Raw genomic sequence first — 15,527 nt, 5'->3', positions numbered from 1 at the left:
GGAAGGATGTCCTTGCTATAGAGGGAATGCAGCAAAGGTTTGCCAGGCTGATTCCTGAGATGGCAAGAGTTTCATATGAGCAGAAATTAAGTTGGTTAGGATTGTATTCACTGGAGTTTGAGAGGGGATCTCAGAAATTCAAAACCCTAACAAATTAGATAGGGTAGATTTGGGAAGAATGTTCCCAATTGTAGAGATGTATAGAACTAGGGATCATTGTTTGAAGATAAAGAGTAAATTTTTAAAGACTGAAGTGAGGAGAAATTTCTTCACCCAGAGCAGTGTGAATCTGTGGAATTGACTACCACAGAAAGTGGCTGGGCTAGATCGTTGTGTGATTTCAAGAAGGAATTGGAGACGGTTCTTGGGGCTAAAGGGATCAAGGGATATGGAGGAAAGGCGTTTGATGATTATAATCAAAGGGTCAAATGGCCTACTTCTGTTTCAATTTTCTATGTATTTCTGTGCATCCATTAAACAGTAAATTTGTTAGTAAAATTTTGTGAAAATCTGTGATCAGTTTGCAAAATATTCTTCCTGAAAACTAATTGTCAAAAATTGATGCAAAAGGAAGCTGGCCAAAATTATGGTATAACCCATTCCAATGTATTAATTATTGAAATATATCAGAAATGTTAATAAATAAATAGTGCAGAATCAACAGACCCATAAAATGCAGCTGGCAAGCATTCAATGTTATGTTTCCCCGTATTATTTCAGCCATCAGAATTATGGGACAAAAAGTTTTGGACAGCAGGTACTTGCCTTGCTGATGCACACCTCATCAGGTTTCCTGCACAAGATAAGGGATTTATGCTGCATCCTTTTTCTTGAAAAGTTAGTTCTTTCAAGCTTCCTCAATGACTTAATTGCTGAATGTGCCACTTGTAGACGTATTGAGTCACATAACCTATTAAGTTCCAAGTTTGCTCCTTGATTCATGTATTATACTAGAAGCTGGATTGTTATGGAATGGTGATGATTCCGAAGCCATTTACAAATGGAGGCAGGATCTGAGTCTGGGATTCCTGACCCCATTTCTGCGCTAGCAATCTTCACCAGCACAAGATATGTAATAAGCCCACATCCTGCCCTCCTGATCTGGCTGGCTTCATTGTGGGGGTAGAGATCATGTAGCTTCCTGAATTTTATGTCAAGTCAGACTTGCATCTTCATGATCCCTCGGAGTGCTTATGAACCCAATAATCTCCATCTGGGAATTTCATTGAAGGTATGTTCAAAAGATCTTACCCATCCCCCATGGTCTTTGATGCCAACATATGTCTCCAACCAATTCCATGGCCCCTCAGATGGCATATGTCAGCATCATGCCTCACCAGGCAGGATTTGTAACAGCCACCCACCTGACAAAGGAACAGCCAATTCCAAAAGCTAGTGGTGTTTGTTACAAATAAACCTGTTGGATTTTAACCTGGTATTGTGAGACTTCTTACTGTGTTTACCCCAGTCCAACGCTGGCCCCTCCACATCAAGATAGGACTGATGCCAGGACTGACAGATGGACGCTCACCCTAACAGTTCGAATGAGATTGTTCATCTTTTGGCATTGAGCACCAGTCCTCAGTGTCAGACCGCATGCACTGACTAATGCAGCCACCACATCCAGACTGTATTTGAGTCCCTGCTCCTGGACGTCTACTGGCTTATGGGTCCAGAATGGCCTGCCTTTTCTTCACAGCATCCAGAAGCCATTGTAGCCTTCTGGGGCCTGGTCAACATGCTGCCATCCTCCTGGTGTGCCTGGTTATGGGTGCCGCGGAATGTTCAAATGCAGCTCCCCTTTGGGCTGGTCACACGTCAGGGTCTCCACAACCTTCTTGTGGCAGTTCCTTCAGTGCACTAACTGTGGGACAATTGCACTCCAGACCTCACTACAAAGACTGGTGAGGATCGCTCCTGTTTTCTCGCCATTATGACACATGAATTCCATTCATTGACAGAAAGGATCACAGAAATGCTTAAAGATTTCAGTTAAGCAAAGCTAACAATTCTGTTGTCAGAACAGATTCCCTGCTGAGCTAATGCTTTCATTAATCTGGGCTCTCAGCCAAGTGCGTAAAATGAGGGCAGGTGAAAACCCAAGTGGTCATTGAGGGCTTGACATTCAACAGTTTGGAAACAAACAGAGGAAAGATATTTTCTCATGACACTTAATAAAACAAGATCAAAACTGCCGAAGTGTAGCACTTCCCTCCTCTCACTGCCCATCCATAAACAGAAAAGTGTTTTTGATTTCTGACTTCCCCACTTCATAAGTGTATTTTTTTCCAGTCCTTAAATCTGGAATGTTCGAATCCTCTGATTGACTTGCACAGCAAACGCAAGTTGAAGTAAAATAAAAAGATTGGTTAACTTCATGCACACAAAATGACGGAATGGGGTTTTGCAATATCTATCCTTTATACACTTTTATGCTAAAAGAGGGATAAGGGAAAGAATGGAGTGGAGGGAAAAGTCACAACAATATAAAAGTTATGTACTTACGTGAGTCCAGAATCCCGAATAAAGGTCTAATGGAGGATTTCTTCAGAGGGTAAGGTCACTGACTGTCACAGGATGTCCTTTCCTCTCAGAAGTGAGACTGCTAGGGTCTCCTCCTTAGGCCATGGAACCTTTGGGAAGCTGCCTCTACAGAGCTGATGGACTCGCCATGTGCTGGGATGTCACTCTCCTGGGAAATGATTTTAATCGCACCTTTAATTATTCAGATCACCCGTTCGCTGCCATCCCACCACAGGTCAAATGGTTATGGTGGTCTGTGTTGAGAAGCCCTCTCATCATGGTTCTTTCCCTGCCTGCTCCTAAGGGCCAGTTAAATCTTGCCCACAGGTTCAAATGAGTAAAAAGGCAAATTCAGGACTAGGAAAGTAGTTTTGCCTCCCATAAACAAAGGTCAAAACATGAAGTAAGTATGGAATCATAGAAACCCTACAGTGCAGAAAGAGGCCACCTGGCCCATAGAGTCTGCACCAACCACAATCCCACCCAGGCCCTACCCCATACATATCCCTACATATTTATCTGCTAATCCCTCTAACTTATGCATCTCGGAACACTAAGGGGCAATTTTAGCATGGCCGGTCAACCTAACATGCACATCTTTGGACTGTGGGAGGAAACCAGAGCACCCGGAGGAAACACACACAGACACGAGGAGAATATGCAAACTCCACACAGACAGTGACCCAAGCCGGGATTCGAACACAGCTCCCTGGATCTGTAGCAGCAGTGCTAACCACTGTGCTACCATGTCACCCATAAATGTAATGTAGGAAAATCATCTAGAATTATTTAAGAACTAATTAGGCGTTGTTCCAAGTAAAATTAGGACATTTCTGGATAAATGGATCAATAATTGGCTCAATAAATTGCCCGAGTTGTAATTGTCTTGTATTCAGTGACAAGATTCAATTATCTATAGATTTGTTGTTGTGGCCCTTAACTCTAACAATGCATGTTTAAATGCTTTGAGTAAAGATTAATGTCTGAGTTGTACCACTCCATCACTATCCTGTAAGTACAGAATTCCATTCTCAGTATTGACAGACATTGAACAGAGTGAAGTCTCTGTCTTTGTGTGGTGTATCAAAACTAAACTCGACACAGTAGATAAAATTTGTGCTAATCATGACCGGCATCAGTATGATTTTAATGAGGAAGTAATTATTAATGACTGTCAATCAATTTCCCTGACACCAACCTCATTCCTCAAGGTCGTGAGCTGTTTTAGGAGAGTTTAAAAATATCAAATTTTAATCTTTTTTGCCTTGTCCTTTATTTCTGTTTCCCTTAATCCAAGCTTATTTTTTCCTGTTTTATTTCACTCTATTCCTCTTTCTGAAACTGATTTGACACAGAATTCACATTCCTCAGTCCTTATTCTGTTCATTTCCTGATCTATAAGACATTTTTAAGGACATTTCCTGTTGTTGTCCTTTTCACTCACATCAAAAGTTGCTCATTGCCCCATTATCAGTTCACACTTCCAGCAAATTGTTGGACAAAAATTTGAGCTAAATGTTGCAATTGCAAATGTAACAAAGAGCAGAAGACATTAGATATCCTGCTGTAGTAAAATCACACACATTAGGCTTGATTTTCTGTCCCCACCAAGAGCAGGCATGCATGGAATTTAGCACTGCCTATCTGTGTGCCTGATCCTTGGTTCCATCTCACCTTTAAGTTATTTTCCTGAATGGTGAAGGAGTGGCAGGATACTGTAAGTGATGTGTAGCCAATTGTCCCACTTAAAGTCCCACTAAAACCAGTGGATGTAGACCACCTAAATATTCCAGTCTGCAAGTTGCCAACAGTGGCAGGAGTCATCTGGAGGTGGCCACCTGGTAGCTGACCAGAAGGTTAGCACTCCAGGCAGGTTAGGGGCCCTTCCTGCCTGTCCGGATGCAACAATAACAGTAATTGGTCCTGTGAAGGGATTCAAATCCACCCTCTGGCCATTAATGGGCCATTCTGGGAAAAATCACAATGACTGACTGACTTCACACACAGTGCAGGCTTCTGGCCCCCATTTGGGCTTCAGAACAGGAATCCAAAGCTCACAGGAAAATCCTGCTCCTTGTCTTTCTCCATTTTACAAATATTGCTTTGAACATTGGTCTTCTGCATGCTCTCTTTTACTTTTTCTCACAAATTCTAAATATATGATCCTGCATTATCTTTCTACTCTTGAGGAGTATAAGGACTGAGGATCTTGAGGAGTATAAGGACTGTAGAAAGGAGCTTAAAAGGGAAATTAGGAGAGCCAGAAGGGGTCATGAGAAGACCTTGGCGGGTAAGATTAAGGAGAATCCCAAGGCCTTTTATAAATATGTGAAAGGTAAAAGGATGAGAAGAGAAGGGATAGGACCTATAAAAGGTGAAGGGGGTAAGGTCTGTGTGGAACCAGAAGAAATGGCAGAGGTGCTTAATGAGTACTTTGCCTCAGTATTCACGGTGGAAGCTGATCTGGGAGATTTTGCCACGGATTTGCAGCAGATGGAAAAGATTGAGTTTGTGGATATTAAGGTGGAGGATGTGTTAGAACTTTTGAATTCTATCAAGATTGATAAGTCGCCGGGACCAGATGGGATATACCCCAGGATACTGTGGGAGGCGAGGGAAGTGATTGCAGAGCCCCTGGCGATGATCTTTGCGTCGTCAATGGAGACGGGAGAGGTTCCGGAAGATTGGAGGATTGCGGATATAGTCCTTCTTTTCAAGAAAGGGAACAGAGATAGCCCGGGAAATTACCGACCGGTGAGTCTGACCTCAGTGGTTGGTAAGCTGATGGAAAGGCTTCTGAGGGACAAGATTTACGACCATTTGGAGAGGTTTGACATGATCAGGAATAGTCAGCATGGATTTGTCAAGGGCAGGTCGTGCCTTACGAGCCTAGTTGAGTTCTTCGATAATGTGACTGAACACATTGACGAAGGAAGTGCCGTGGACGTGGTGTACATGGACTTCAGCAAGGCGTTTGATAAGGTCCCCCATGCAAGACTTCTTGAGAAGGTGAGAGGGCATGGGATCCGAGGGCCTTTGGCCTTGTGGATCAAGAACTGGCTTGCCTGCAGAAGGCAGAGAGTGGTTGTGGATGGGGCTTTTTCTGAATGGAGGTCAGTCACCAGTGGAGTGCCCCAGGGATCTGTTCTAGGACCCTTGCTGTTTGTCATTTTCATAAATGACCTGGATGAGGAAGTGGAAGGATGGGTAAGTAAGTTCGCTGACGACACGAAGGTCGGTGGTGTTGTGGATGGTCTGGAAGGATGGCAAAAGTTGCAGCAGGACATAAATAGGATGCAGGACTGGGCAGAGAAGTGGCAGATGGACTTCAACGTGGATAAATGCGTAGTCGTCCATTTTGGCAGAACCAACGGGATGAACGAGTACACTATCAAGGGCAGGAGTCTTGGTAGTGTTGAGGAGCAGAAGGATCTTGGGGTCCGGGTCCACAGGACTCTTAAATCGGCCTCGCAGTTGGAAGACGTGGTCAAGAAGGCGTATGGTGTACTGGCCTTCATTAATCGAGGGATTGAGTTTAGGAGTCGGGAGGTAATGCTGCAGCTTTATAAGACCCTTGTCAGGCCTCATTTGGAGTATTGTGCGCAGTTCTGGTCGCCTCACTATAGGAAAGACGTAGAAGCTATTGAAAGGGTACAGAGGAGATTTACAAGGATGTTGCCTGGACTGGGAGGCATGCCTTATGAAGTTAGGTTGAGGGAACTGGGTCTCTTTTCCCTGGAGAGACATAGGTTGAGAGGCAACCTGATAGAGGTTTATAAAATGTTGAGAGGAATAGATAGGGTGGATTCTCAGAGGCTATTTCCCCGGGTTGAAATGGTCGCTACGAGAGGACACAGGTTTAAGGTGCGGGGAGGAAAGTACAGAAGTGATGTTAGGGGTAAGTTTTTCACTCAGAGGGTGGTGAGTGAATGGAATCGGCTGCCGTCAGTGGTGGTGGAGGCGAACTCGCTGGGGTCTTTTAAAAGACTTCTGGATGAGTATATGGGGTTTTATGGGATTGGGGGTTATAGATAGGTGTTGATGTGATCGGCGCAACTCGTGGACCGAAGGGCCTGTTTGTGCTGTAGTGTTCTATGTTCTATGTTCTACTCCTTACATTAATATGAATACTTAAAACACTATCTTCTATGCAATCTCAATATTTTCCCAACGCTCAAAACCAGTCTTCAGTACTGCCCTTCTTACAACCTACAGATTTTTAAACCCAAGCATAGAATCATCTGGCCAGTACTTTTGGAGAGGGCAAGATTCTCTGGCCTCCCAATCGCATGTTTCCGACCAGCGGGAAGTGGCATTTTGTTTGCTTGTGGGGGGATTCTCTGCCCCTGCCGCTGTCAATAGGAATTCCCATTGACGTCACCCCATGCCGACAGGAATGCACTGCCAGTGGAACCAGAGAATCTCGCTAGTGTAAATGGCCAGAGAATTCCAGCCATGATCTAATTTGAAGCTCACCTAAGGTGGTGAAGTTTGGCCTTGGGCCTTTCATCTTTCACCAAGGTATCACAATAAAAGAACCTATTGGATAAGGGTATAACCATAATTTAAACCAACGTGTGATCTTATCAGTTTTGTCACTTGTTGGAATAAATGAAACTTTTGAAATTTGTGTCAAAAAGACATATGTTTAGATGTTGGCTAAAGAGATTGAAACAACTGTCAATTGATCAACTGCTCTTCAAACAGAATACCTTTTTTTTGAGAAAATATGGATTTGTTGAATTCAAGATGATAGATGTCATTGTCTTTGGCCGAAGTGAAAGAGTGAATGTCATATATTTAATTGAGAAAGTGTTGTGTTTGGGTCAGTGTCACGAACCACACTGATGTTACCTGAGAGGGTGTCCCAACTCGAAACACTGGTTCGTGCTGGTGTATCGTTCTGTTTTTGGAATGATGTGAGGGGTCACATAAAACCCCCAAGGAGACAAACCAGTCATGTCATCATATAATAATTATTAAAGACTATTTATCAAATTAAAATCAAGACAAATACACACAAGTGGGACTATAGTCTCTAAGACAATTAAATATCAGAATCACTAAACACATACACAGTTTATGGAGAAATTACCCCTTGCTCCAAAATATATCTACAATCCCTGAACTTCTTAAGGCTCAATCTTTCCCAGACAGTATCCAAATTAAATAAATCTATTAGTCAAATCCAATTTATGGTGACCACTCAACACGGCTGAGGTTCAAGTCTGGGAAATGTCTTTTCCTGGTCCAGCAAAGATATTTCAATTGCCTTTACACAGGCTTCTGCACTGTCTTGGCCATAGCCTCCAGATTGTGGACTGACCGCTCAGGCTCTTCCATGTAAACTCGCCTCTCAGCTACTAGGTGTAAATTGGCATTCCCTGCTTCTGAGGGTACTGATGATTATAGCATTTTTTTCTCTCTTTGATTCTTCCTTCTGTATATTTGGCTGTCTTCACATTCATGGTCTCTAGAAATTAGCATGTCTATACATCCACTGATCTCTCAGTTGCCAAAGAAAAATTCCTTTCTACGAATAGAATGATTTCTATTTGGTTCTGTCTAGATGACTGCTAATCTCATTACTGAGAAAAATCACATCTTTTGAATACTGGCTATTGCTGTCACTAGGAAGATTTCTACTTGTTGCTGGGCAGATTGCATCCGATCATCTGTTGTTAAATTCTAGTTACTGTTATAATTAGGAAGATCCATCACAATCAGAAGTTCATATTCATTCATTACATTGAGTCAAAAACTCAACAATAAGGGAATGGATTGGCATTGCTCATACAAATAGATCCAACATATCAACTGCATAAATTATCTTTGTCAAGTCTTAAGTGTAATTTCCAAAAGATCAGACAGGGATATCACAGCCTTATCAAAAATTTTTTGTGGCTCTCCTTTTACCTGTCCAAAGGAATTTCATCCAATATTAATTATAATTGTGGCTTTAATCAACATGGTGCTCCAGTAATTTTTTCTGGAGGGAACAGAGAAAAGGGAATCTATCATTTACATTTTATAAATTGATAACTTGAAACATTTCAATAAGATTGGGAACATGAAATTAGGTGGAGTAGGTGGAGTGCCCCTCTACCGCGGCTACATTCATGGCCGGGTGTCCCTGGAGAGGGAGCACGCGGTGTCCACGGGCACAGTCGAGGCCTTCCGTGCCCATTGGGCACCGCAGGGGCTGAGGTGCCTTATAGACCCGACAATCACATTTTGATCTGACGTGTCTTAAGTTTTCTTTGTACTTTTTGTTTCTGTTCGGGCCGTTCCCTCTCCTTTTGGGGAGCTGCCCCCTTTTTCTTTGTCTGAATGTAATTTAAGTTTGTTTGCTTGGTTCGACCCGAAAGAACAACCTGAAAGAACGACCCGAAAGACCGAGTAGGTGGAGGGCGGGTGTTGGGGGGGGGGGGGGGGCGCGGGAGAGGTATGGAAAATTTAAAATTAATTAAGTTAAGGTGTACTAATCAAGAGTACAATCAGATAGCAAGGATGAACCACAACAATGAGCCATTTAAAGACTTAATTCAGTTAGAGACATTCAGACATAGCTATAAGTTAATTCAATAGCTCCTCAATTTTGCATTGGAAACAGATGCCCAATACAGCACTTGACTTAATAAGAGATCAAATGTAAGTTTCCATTAAATGTATCAAGCCCAAATGGGTCACAGGTGTTTTTGCAGGTGACAGCTAGCCAGCAGTCTTAAGCTAAACTACCTGTTAATAAAAGTTAGACACTGTTAGTTCTGTTATGAAACTGTGAAATTTCACAATCACATTTTGACCATTGGTCATGGCTGAGGGAAAATGGGCTGAGTGAGTGGGCATTTGCATGACAGCTGCAGTATGAGGATAAATATGAGATTATCCACTTTGGTAGCAAAATTAGGAAAGGACAATTGGAATGGGTGTAAATTGGAAGAGGACTTTGGACTTAGACTTTGGTGTTCTTGCGCAAGAGTCACTGAAAGTAAGTGCTCAGGTACTACAGGCAGTAAAGAAGGCAAATGGTAAATTGGTCTTCGTGGCAAGAAGATTTGAGTCTAGGAATAGAGATGTTTTACTGCATTTGCATAGGGTGTTGTTGAGAACACACCTGGCGTATCGTGTGCAGTTTTGGTTTTCTTATTTGAGGAAGGATGTTCTTGCTATAAAGGAAGTGCAGCAAAAATTTACCAGACTAAGTTACCAGGCTGTCTAATAGGAAGCAGAGAGTTGGTATCAATGGGTGCTATTCTAATTGGCGGTTGGTGACTAGTGGAGTGCCGCAGGGGTCAGTGCTGGGTCCTCAGCTTTTTACCATTTATATAGACGATCTGGAGGAGGGGGCTGAGTGTAGGGTGACGAAATTTGCTGATGACGCGAAGATGAGTGGAAAAGCAAATTGCGTGGAGGGTGTGGTAAGTCTGCAGAGGGATCTGGATAGGCTAAGCAAGTGGGCGAGGACCTGGCAGATGGAGTATAATGTTGGCAAGTTTGAGGTTATCCAGTTTGATAGAAATAATAGTAGGAGGGATTATTATTTAAAAGGCGAAAAGCTGCAGTATGCTACGGTGCAGAGGGACCTGGGGGTCCTTGTGCATGAGTCGCAAATCCCAGTCTGCAGGTGCAGCAGGTGATCAAGAAGACAAATGGAATGTTGGCCTTTATAGCGAGGGGGACAGAATATAAAAGCAAGGAGGTCTTGCTGCAACTGTACAGGGTACTGGTGAGGCCGCAGCTGGAGTACTGTGTGCAGTTTTGGTTGCCGCACTTGCGGAAGGATATATTGGCCTTAGAGGGAGTGCAGAGGAGGTTCACTAGGCTGATACCGGAGATGAGGGGGTTGGACTGTGAAGAGAGACTAAATAGACTGGGTCGGTACTCGTTGGAGTTTAGAAGGATGAGGGGGGATCTTATAGAGACATATAAGATAATGAAGGGGATAGATAGGGTAGAGGTAGAGAGATTCTTCCAGCTTAGAAAGGACAGCAGGACTAGAGCAGGACTTGAGGCACAGCCTCAAGATAAGGGGGGGGGGGGCAGTTTAGATCGGAGTTGAGGAGGAAATTCTTCACTCAAAGGGAGGTGAATCTCTGGAATTCTCTGCCCGTTGAAGTGGTGGAGGCTACCTCGCTAAATATATTTAAGTCATGGGTAGGTAGGTTTTTGATAGACAAGGGAATTAAGGATTATGGGGAGAAAGCAGGAAAGTGGAACTGATCCACTTCAGATCAGCCATGATCTTATTGAATGGCGGGGCAGGCTCGAAGGGCTAGATGGCCTACTCCTGGTCCTATTTCTTATGTTCTTATGTTCTTACTAATTATGGGATGGTCGGACTAAATCAGTTAGGATTATATTATTGAAGTTGAGATGAGTGAGAGGGGATCTCAGACACTTTTAAATTCTAACAGGGTTAGACAGGGTAGATTCAGAAAGAATGTTCCAAATGATGGGGGAGTTTAGAACTACTTTGAGGATAAGGGGTAAACTTTTTAGGCCTGAGTTGAGGATAAATTTCTTCACCCAGAGCATTGTGCATCTGAGGAATTCACTAGCACAGAATGAGTCCAAAACGTTGTGATTTCAAGAAGAAATTAGATATAGCTCTTGGAGTTAAAGGGATTAGAGGATATGAGGGAGATCATGGTATTGAATTTGATGATCAGACATTATCACAATGAATGCCAGAGCAGGCTCAAAAGGTCGACTGGCCTACTCCTGCTTCCAGTTTCTATGTAAATGCTAATGGGCACTAATCCCATCTGCTGGTCTTTGTGTGAAAGAAGTATTTGGCGGTTGGTTTTTATTTAGAACATTGAGCAAGAAAGCACTGCAACATCTTTTTGCAAAACTGAATACTATCAGAAAAAAAAGATGTTTCCTGCTAAATTGTGACATAGACGCCAGAATTCTATCACTCTGCATGCCATGGGAATCAGAGTAGATGAGGGATGGACACTGGGAAGGATCATTGATCTCGAGTGGGATTTTATGGTTTTGGGGTGAGCGAGGCTGTAAAATCACGCCCAGAGTGTGTCAACAACCAATTACTAGCAAAACAAATTAAAGTATTAAAAATGGTTGGATGTGATGTCATATGCAAATTGTGGATGAGTAGCATGTTCACATCATTCAGAATTAATGGGATGCTTTTCCTAAAGGCTCTTTCAACCCTAATCAAAATGGTCCCTTACTATGGAATATCCCCTGATGTAGTGTTAATTAATAATCATTTAGTGAGGCAACTGAATGGCTAATGGTACAAAATGTCACTTAGGTGCAGTGGAAGGTGTCCATTTCTATTTGAGACTGAGGTGCATTTGTGTCCAAATCAAAAATGCTTTACTCTTCATCTAAAGGGTGCTTCACTGAATCTGAGGGTATTTGATGGTGATACTGTCTGTACAAAACAACAAACCTTCTAATCCTCAGCACCAGCATCCATCATGCCAGCAGCTACGTCATTGGGATTGAATGGATATCACTATCTACAATCTGACATCAACAACCTTCAAACAAACCCACCCACGTTCAAGTCTCTGTCTCAGCTGAAATTTGTACCAGATCTTTATGTAAAGAGTGAACCAGGTCATCTGTCGAAGGGAGAAACTGTCTGGAAAAGCAATTCTTGAACAAAAATGCAGGGCAGTCGTCATGCCTATGGCATATTAAAATAGTAAATAAGCTTTAACTCCAAAAGGGTTAAAAAATCTATCATAACTTACATTGTGCCAGGAGCAGAGGCTCAAAAAAATCATCCCTTAAGAGTAAAGGAAAAATCAGATGCTTAATGCAAAAAATAGAGGCCCGGATTGTCCAACCTGGTCCATGGCTGGGATTCTCTGGTCCCACTGCTGTAAATGGAGATTGAACTGGATGGTAAAGTCTCCATTCTTACTGGCTGCGATGGCAGGACGTGCAATACCTGAGAAGTCCAGCCAGAATGTTCTCAAAGTTGCTGCATTGATATTCCTTCTCTTACCTTTTAAAAAAAAATTGGTCTATTGTGTGAGAGATCTCTGTTGAATTCTGATTCAGTGGTACTGTTTTATAATGAGATTTGATTTGTTGCTGCCAGGATTCACTATCATTAAATGAGTAGTTTGTTTGAGCCATAGTCCTTGTTAATCTCTATACTAACAGATTGTTGAAATGAAGAAGTCAGAACATCGATTTATACATTGGTTAAATTCAAATGAATACTTTCCTGAAGTTTTCCAGAAAATTCAGCCAATTGAGGCAGGGTGGGAAAAGTCCTTTAATGTGTGAAATGACAGACTTTCCACTCAAGGCTCTGTAAAATTGCACCAAGGTTGAGGCGGGCGGGATTCCAGACTGAATCCATCCATTCAATTTTATGCTCCCTCCCCCATCAACTCTTCCGAATGCAACTTGGGAGAAGTGTAAAATTCTGTTCTGTCTCTTCTGAAGTCTAGCATCTTTAAAAATGACTCCCAATTTTATAACTGAGAAATCCATCTAGACATACTTTTTGTCTGAAATGAAGTGCACACTGAACAAAAAATATCAATTACAATTGCACGTTTGCCAGGAACAGAGTGAAAAGCAATGGATGCTGGAAGTCTGAAATATAAACAGAAAATAGAGTGTGATAACTCTATCCACTCAGTTCCCATCAATGAGCCAGTATGATTAGTCATTAGTGCCTTATGAGCTGTCCAGCTGTACAGGACACAGATATCAGACTGGTAAATGTACTGAGCATTTCAATAATATCTGTTTTAGTTTAGGCAGGCAACATGATCAGCACAAGCTTGGAGGGTCAAAGGGCCTATTCCTGTGCTGTACTTTTCTTTGTTCTTTGTTCTAATATCATACACCAGGTGGTCTCCTTGAAGCCAACAAAAGCCTAAACCAGTAAGTATTGGTACCTTCTCTGAAGAAAGCAGCAAATTGACAACAAATGGATTAAAGTCCAAAAAAGCAAATTTCCAGCTCTATTAAACTAAATACATTTGTTGCCAAACACCATTTTGTTCCTTGAATAACAGCTATTGATAAAGGTTGTTCCCTTTTCATGCAGATTGCTTTGATTTCGTGTAATTGGGGGTATACTAAAAACTGATCTTTTAAATAATAATCCAAGCAAAATTAATAAAAGTCAAGTGTACAATCATTGGAAATTAATTCAATTTCTGTCAATCATAATCTACTATTTTTATTCCAAACAAGGGAGAGGGAAGGACTTGCACAAAGAGATTCAAGATGAGGAAAAGGGAGGACATTTTTACAGGAAACTGCTTTCTGATTTCATGAATAAACATAGGAACAGGACTAGGTCATTCAGTTTCTCGAGCCATCCAATTAGATTATGGCTGATCTACTTTCTCCATTTATGCAGCTTTGTGGGCAGCATGGTGGCACAGTGATTAGCACTGCTGCCTCAAAGGGCCAGAGATCCGGATTCAATTCCAGCGTTGAGTCACTGTCTTTGCGAATTTTGCACTTTCTCCCCGTGTCTGCGTGGGTTTCCTCCGGGTGCTCCGATTTCCTCCCACAATCCAAAGATGTGCAGATTAGGTTGATTGGCCATGCTAAATTGCCCCTACTGTCAAGGGGATTAGCAGGGTAAGTGAGGGTTACGGGAATAGGGCCTGTGTGGGATTGTGACTGGAACAGATTGGATGGGCTGAATCGCCTCCTCCTGTACTGTAGGGATTCAATGACTTCACCTTAGCACCAAATCCATGGATGCCCTTATCTAACAAAAAATACCTTTAATAGACGTTTTCATATTTATTTAGATGGAAGTTTCCATGCTTATTTGAAAACAGCAAATCACTCAATAAGGGCACAAGAAAAGCTTTAACTTTGCAATGAAGTATCTCTTTATGTATACATACTTTTTCATATTTTACATACATGCATGACCCATGAGTTAGATCATGCAAAGATTATGGGTGAAAAACATACAGGACTATGAATGCACCGATAATCTTGATATATGCGACTCTTTATTGATTTAGTGCATATAAAATAATTCCATCCTATTATAAGACATTCAGTTTGTAAAGAAAGGTATCATTAAACATGACAGCCTCCACAAAGGCAAATAATCTCAGGGATACCCCTTACTCTTATTGAACAATGGATTCTGATATTGCCCAATGTGTGGCTTTAGAATTAAAAACACACTGTTCTGATAAACTGTGTCCAAAATCTCTAGTCAAACATCTGGTCTGAAAACTGTGGGAATGAAAGAAGGATGTGAGAATACTGTATGGTATATCTGAAGTTTGAATAATGGTGTGCAGATGTGTAGGAGGGTGTTTCTATGTGGTCCTGTCAAGGCAAATCCTCTGCTGCATTTTCATAAAATCAGTTGCAAGTTTTATTTTTTGCATCTGCTGCATGCTTTGATATTGTTGTAAATTAATACCAAAGTGTAGACGAACAGCTCCAGTTTCTGAGTTTCCCCATTAATGTTGCATTGAAGTGCTTTAATAATAACAGTGCTAAATAGTAATGTATTGAAAACAGGTGGGGAAATGGCAATATTAGAAACACGGGGCTTTTCATCAAGAATTTTAATATAAATCAGAATGCACCAAGTCTCATGCAGTATTACAAGGTCATAGTTTAATATAATAAGTCTTCAATAATCACTCCTTAAATCTAAAAAGCAAATAGTTAAACCATGTTGGAAGTTGGGCCTGTTCACCTTTGAGAGAGTTACCCCTCAAGCTATATTATAAACTTACGTTGAACAAAAGGAAAGAGAACATTACACAATGTAAAATGTCAAATGGCTTGATTGTAAAAGTTTTTTTCAGGTACATACATAAAAAAACATAGAGAGCTTTGTACTGGTCACAATATATATAATTTGGGCTTCAATTTTTAGATGGCGTTCTGTGGTGCCACAGTGGTTCATGTGGAATAAAAGGATCATCAGATACTGATAATCTAAAAAATAGTTTAAAGCAAATGAAACATAATTGTAAGTTTCTATGTGTGGTTTCAAGAATTGTCTTTTT

Source organism: Carcharhinus amblyrhynchos, chromosome 9, assembly GCF_965287045.1.
Source record: "Carcharhinus amblyrhynchos chromosome 9, sCarAmb.v2.hapA, whole genome shotgun sequence".
NCBI lineage: Eukaryota > Metazoa > Chordata > Chondrichthyes > Carcharhiniformes > Carcharhinidae > Carcharhinus > Carcharhinus amblyrhynchos.
The sequence above is the reverse complement of the archived record's forward strand: the minus strand, read 5'-3'. Positions refer to the sequence as shown.